General features: G+C 48.2%; 1 protein-coding gene across 3 annotated transcripts in view; it reads right to left on the bottom strand.

Annotated features, from left to right (window-relative positions):
- aff4 (AF4/FMR2 family, member 4) overlaps positions 1-7,500 on the bottom strand; it is a 31,624-nt gene that overhangs the window by 23,052 nt on the left and 1,072 nt on the right. The gene's annotated exons all lie outside the window — the stretch shown is intronic.

The following is a 7,500-nucleotide window of genomic DNA, read 5'->3' as shown; positions in this document are numbered from 1 at the left end:
AAATAGCCTGCATCTTACAGTTACAACTACACTAGCGAGAGACAAGCACAGACTTCTTGCACTATTGATATAAAACACACTCCACCACCGCGAGTGTTACCGCACAGAGCTGCGTTTCTGTCTGCACAAAACACGGTTAGCCCGTCTAACTGAATGCCGGCATCCGGAACTCTGGCGCTAAACCACGTCCCTGTGAAAACAACGACGCTGCAGTCTCTGAACTCTCGCCGCTTGGTCCGCTGGAGTCCGCCGTCCCCTCTCCCGGCCACCAGCGACACTGAGGACTGGGGGCCTGGTCTTTGTAGCCGAGGTCGCAAAGGTCTTGAAGTACATTATGCTTTTTGTTGTTGCATGATTCCTGTACCATAACAGCATCTGGCAGTCGTGTTCTTTGACATAACTGTCTCTGGTGTCCATGTACTTTGAGAAGTCGGCAAAAGACGCTAAAAGCACCATTTTGGATCCAGAGAGGCCGCTGCCATCTTGGATCTAACTATGGTTTTACATATCAGGGCATCTGGCCCTCATCAGGCCTCAAGTGTTTGTGCTGCTATGTACTGTTATTCCTGGAAACACTAGGAACAGCCTTTAGTGACGTTCCGCTTGTGAATAGTGATCACCAGTGTTGGATAACGAGCTTCAAATTGTTTGGAAATGGCCTTATAACCCTTCCCAGAATAATGGGCAGCAACACTTGCTTCTTTTAAATCACTGCTGGTGTCATTCCTCTTGGTGAGGTTTTAATACACACCTGAATGCTCCAGACCAGCAAACTGCTAAAACTTGGGTTTTTATAGAGATACTCACACTCACTAATAATTAATTAATCGGGGGCCTGGTTTTTTAAAACATCCTAATACATGGAGTGAGAAGGAGACAAACAGTAATTTACTGTAAAAGAATACTACTGATTATTAGTAGCAGAAGCAACATAATAATAATGAATAATAACAGTCTTTATAAGATAATAATAGTTTTATTAAGATTAAATGGGATTATGGAGAGAGTCCTGAAGCTGATCTGTACAGGAACCTGACACCTGAGGACTGAATCCTTCTTCACACCACACTATTCTACTGAACACAAAATGGCTCCAGTCCACATTCCAGCCTGAGATAAACATCTCGCAGTGGGGAATGACCTCATGGACGTGTTTGTGTTCAAGTCTGTAAAGCCCGAAGACTGAAACACGGCTGAGAGAAACAGTTCCCTGAGCTCCTGATCTTACCCTGACTGAAAGACCATGCTCCTGACCACACACACATTGGTAACTGCGGAAGAAGAACAGGCAGGAAAGAGCAGACACACACTTCAGTCACGTTCCTGAGATTCCACTCAGTAACCGAGCAGGAAACACACACTCTTCACTCAGTCGCGCGCGCACACACACATGCACGCGCGCACACACGTACACATATTTCCTAGCAGTATAAGATCAATTATACACTTAGCAATGGGACTAAGGAAGATACCACTCTCACAGGTCGGGGGCGTGATCAGGGACTAAACAAAGCTAAACACAGAATTATGTTCTCATTTACACTGCACTTTTTCATGTTAATTCTAACAGATTTAAATCCTTCCTCCTGCAGCAAGCAATTAAAATCACTCGTCTCTCAAAGCAGGTCAACATCTCAACTCGGGTCCCCCTCAGGACAAAATGGTCCAGTCCGCCTTCACTCTAAGTAAGGACATGTTATTTTATGCGTAGGAGAAGCTCCGCCTTCTGACGCAGGGGTTCAGTGTGGAGCTCAGCCAATGAGAAGGCAGTTCACCATGCTGTTCCCGCCCCCTGGGCTCTGGGGCAGATTTTCTTAAAGGGGCCGCTGTGTGTTCCCATAAAAACCCCCACTGACATCACGCAGGAGATGAGGCAACACGCTGCAACCTACACAGTGACGTCAAACACACCCAGGAGGGGTTTCCACAATCATATAACACTGAGATTGGTGTGTGTGCGCATGTGTGTGTGTGTGTGTGTGTGTGTGTATAAAAGTGTGTATAAAAGCGCAGAGCAGATTGCAAATGCTTTGTCCCAAATCAAAACCTTACAGTTATCAGCAGCTGCAATAATCATAAATCCTGAACTACACACACTCCCGCACGCACTCCCGCACGCACTCCCGCACGCACTCCCGCACGCACTCCCGCACGCACTCCCGCACGCACTCCCGCACGCACTCCCACGCACTCCTGATGTTTACACCCAACCACTCAGTTACATCACCACCCTCCACTTCAATCTCATTCTTTTAAAGTCTCTCCAGCTACAAGCCCAACACACCAGAGAGGGACGAGACTTTTCTTCTTTCTGCTCATTTCCAGCTGAAATATTCAGAATTCTGTCCATCATCACACCATTCATCTGATTCACCTCTCACTCCTTATCAACACACACTACACCTTCCATTGGTGGAGATAAAGATATAGAGAAAGAAAGAGAGAGATGCAGGTGAACTTGATGTTCAGAGAGACCACTGACTCCGCACCCCAACATCACTGTGTATCAGTATATCACAACATCTCTGTGCTCACTGCTCATATCTGAACACCAGAGGAGGAAGAAAGTGGTGCGAGATGAATGACGCAGTGTCAGCATCCTGGTGAAATGTTCACATCAGCACATCTGTCCTGAGGTTATTTCTTCACCACACACACACACACACACACACACACACACACATATATACACACACACACACACACACACACACACAGTTGTACAGGAAATAAGAAACACTTCACTGTTAACTAATGGGGAAAAGTTAAACAGGAAGTAAAGCCTGGGCCTGAATCAGACCTAAACAGACCTAATCACACCTAAACTTCATCCAAACCTACAACCGTCTCGTCCTTACACAATCTCACACACACACACACACACACACACACACACACACACACACACACACACACACACCCCATACACCCCAACACACACACACAGGTCAGACAGGAGTCTGCATGGACTATGATGTTTGTGGATGATATTGTGATTTGTGGTGAGAGTAGGAGCAGGTGGAGAAGATCCTGGAGAGGTGGAGGTACACGCTGGAGAGAAGGAGAATGAAAGTCAGTAGGAGTAAGACAGAGTACATGTGTGAATGAGAGGGAGGGCAGTGGAGGAGTTCGGTTGCAGGGAGAAGAGGTGAAGAAGGTGGAGGAGTTCAGATACCTGGGGTCAACAGTGTAAAGTAATGGAGAGTGTGTTAGAGAAGTGAAGAAAAGAGTGCAGGCAGGGTGGAGTGGGTGGAGAAGAGTGATAGCAGGAGTGATTTGTGATAGAAGAGTATCTGTGAGAGTGAAAGGGAAAGTTTATAGGACTGTGGTGAGACCTGAGATGTTGTATGGATTGGAGACAGTGGCATTGAGTAAAAGACAGGAGGTGGAGCTGGAGGTAGCAGAGCTGAAGATGTTGAGATGTTCGTTGGGAGTGACGACGATGGACAGGATTAGAAATGAGTTTATTAGAGGGACAGTGCATGTGGGACGTTTTGGAGACAAGGTGAGGGAGGTGAGATTGAGATGGTTTGGACATGTGCAGAGGAGGGACATGGGGTATATCAGTAGGGGAATGCTGAGGATGGAGACAGCAGGAAGGAGGAAAGAGGAAGACCAAGGAGGAGGTTTATGGATGTGGTGAGGAAAGACATGCAGGTAGTTGGTGTGAAAGAGGCAGATGTGGAGGACAGGGGGGTATGGAGACGGATGATATGCCGTGGAGACTCCTAATGGGAGAAGATGAAAGAAGAAGAAGAAAAATGAAACGGTTGTCTATAAGGTCAGGGGTTAGGGTTAAGGGGTTGGGAGTAGAGTCAGGTTTAAAGGTCTGGGGTTAGGGTCAGGGGTTGTATTTATGGTTAGGGGTTTTGGTCAGAGAGAGAGAGAGAGAGAGAGAGAGCGAGAGACAGAGAGAGATACAGACAGAGAGAGAGCGAGAGAGAGAGAGAGAGAGAGAGAGAGACAGAGAGAGAGACAGAGAGAGAGAGAGAGAGAGAGCGAGAGAGAGAGAGAGAGAGAGATACAGACAGAGAGAGAGAGAGAGAGAGAGAGAGAGAGAGACAGAGAGATACAGACAGAGAGAGAGCGAGAGAGAGAGAGAGAGAGAGAGAGAGAGAGAGAGAGAGAGCGAGACAGAGAGAGATACAGACAGAGAGAGAGAGAGAGAGAGAGAGAGAGAGAGAGAGAGAGAGAGAGAGAGAGAGATACAGACAGAGAGAGAGACACAGAGAGAGACACAGAGAGAGACACAGAGAGAGAGAGACAGAGCAGGAGCGTCCTGTAAAGTTTAGAGATGACAGAAAATAACTATTAGCCCCCTTTCAGCTGCACCTGACTGAGGGTACGGTGGTGATCAGGGTGTAGGTGTGAGGTGTTCCAGGATGTTGTGGATTGTTGTGTATGTGGAGGTGAAATGCATAAATATCACCTGATATCATGGTCACTTCCAGCATTGAGAAGTTCAAGCTGTTATTGATGTTTGCAGAGTGAAACTGACTGAATGGATCAAAATAACACTTTTATTACACGTTTTATATACGACTCGTTCATCTACAGTTCTGCTGCTCTGAATCACACGTGTGATGTTTACGTCATGTGTTTCTAAATATTAAAGAAACCCTCTGTGGTTATAAAGAACCAAACCCTAACCTTATTGACTTCATTTCCCAACTCCTCCTGAGATGCACCTATTAAACACCTTCACCATCTCAACCCACCACACACTGTCTCACACCATCTACATCGTCTCAACCCACCACACACTGTCTCACACCATCTACATCGTCTCATACCACCACACACTGTCTCACACCATCTACATCGTCTCATACCACCACACACTGTCTCACACCATCTACATTGTCTCATACCACCACACACTGTCCCACACCGTCTCATACCACCACACACTGTCTCACACCATCTACATCGTCTTATACCACCACACACTGTCCCACACCGCCTCATACCACCACACACTGTCTCACACCATCTACATCGTCTCATACCACCACACACTGTCCCACACCGCCTCATACCACCACACACTGTCTCACACCATCTACATCGCCTCATACCACCACACACTGTTTCACACCATCTACACCGCCTCATACCACCACACACTGTCTCACACCATCTACATCGTCTCATACCACCACACACTGTCTCACACCATCTACATCGTCTCATACCACCACACACTGTCTCACACCATCTACATCGTCTCATACCACCACACACTGTCTCACACCGTCTCATACCACCACACACTGTCTCACACCATCTACACCGCCTCATACCACCACACACTGTCTCACACCATCTACACCGCCTCATACCACCACACGCTGTCTCACACCATCTACATCGCCTCATACCACCACACACTGTCTCACACCGTCTCATACCACCACACACTGTCTCACACCATCTACACCGCCTCATACCACCACACACTGTCTCACACCATCTACACCGCCTCATACCACCACACACTGTCTCACACCATCTACATCTCATACCACCACACACTGTCTCACACCATCTACATCGCCTCATACCACCACACACTGTCTCACACCATCTACACCGCCTCATACCACCACACACTGTCTCACACCATCTACACGTCTCATACCACACACACACACACACTGTCTCACACCGTCTCATACCACCACACACTGTCTCACACCATCTACACCGCCTCATACCACCACACACTGTCTCACACCATCTACATCCTCATACCACCACACACTGTCTCACACCATCTACATCGTCTCATACCACCACACACTGTCTCACACCATCTACATCGTCTCATACCACCACACACTGTCTCACACCGTCTCATACCACCACACACTGTCTCACACCATCTACATCGTCTCATACCACCACACACTGTCTCACACCATCTACATCGCCTCATACCACCACACACTGTCTCACACCATCTACATCGCCTCATACCACCACACACTCTCACACCATCTACATCGTCTCAAACCACCACACACTGTCTCACACCATCTACATCGCCTCATACCACCACATACTGTCTCACACCATCTACATCTCATACCACCACACACTGTCTCACACCATCTACATCGCCTTATACCACCACACACTGTCTCACACCATCTACATCGCCTTATACCACCACACACTGTCTCACACCATCTACATCTCATACCACCACACACTGTCTCACACCATCTACATCGTCTCAAACCACCACACACTGTCTCACACCATCTACACCGTCTCATACCACCACACACTGTCTCACACCATCTACACCGTCTCATACCACCACACACTGTCTCACACCATCTACACCGCCTCATACCACCACACACTGTCTCACACCATCTACACCGTCTCATACCACCACACACTGTCTCACACCATCTACACTGTCTCATACCACCACACACTGTCTCACACCATCTACACCGCCTCATACCACCACACACTGTCTCACACCATCTACACGCCTCATACCACCACACACTGTCTCACACCATCTACACCGTCTCATACCACCACACACTGTCTCACACCATCTACATCGTCTCATACCACCACACACTGTCTCACACCATCTACATCGCCTCATACCACCACACACTGTCTCACACCATCTACACCGCCTCATACCACCACACACTGTCTCACACCATCTACATCTCATACCACCACACACTGTCCCACACCGCCTCATACCACCACACACTGTCTCACACCATCTACACCGCCTCATACCACCACACACTGTCTCACACCATCTACATCGTCTCATACCACCACACACTGTCTCACACCATCTACATCGTCTCATACCACCACACACTGTCTCACACCATCTACATCGTCTCATACCACCACACACTGTCTCACACCGTCTCATACCACACACTGTCTCACACCATCTACACTGTCTCATACCACCACACACTGTCTCACACCATCTACACCGTCTCATACCACCACACACTGTCTCACACCATCTACACCGTCTCATACCACCACACACTGTCTCACACCATCTACACCGTCTCATACCACCACACACTGTCTCACACCATCTACACGTCTCATACCACACACACTGTCTCACACCGTCTCATACCACCACACACTGTCTCACACCATCTACACCGTCTCATACCACCACACACTGTCTCACACCATCTACACTGTCTCATACCACCACACACTGTCACACACCATCTACAGCGTCTCATACCACCACACACTGTCTCACACCATCTACACTGTCTCATACCACCACACACTGTCTCACACCATCTACAGCGCCTCATACCACCACACACTGTCCCACACCATCTACAGCGTCTCATACCACCACACACTGTCTCACACCATCTACACTGTCTCATACCACCACACACTGTCTCACACCATCTACAGCGTCTCATACCACCACACACTGTCCCACACCATCTACAGCGTCTCATACCACCA

This window comes from Silurus meridionalis, chromosome 15 (assembly GCF_014805685.1).
Source record: "Silurus meridionalis isolate SWU-2019-XX chromosome 15, ASM1480568v1, whole genome shotgun sequence".
Lineage (NCBI taxonomy): Eukaryota > Metazoa > Chordata > Actinopteri > Siluriformes > Siluridae > Silurus > Silurus meridionalis.
Note: the sequence above shows the minus strand (reverse complement) of the source record. Positions and strands in the feature narration are given on the sequence as shown.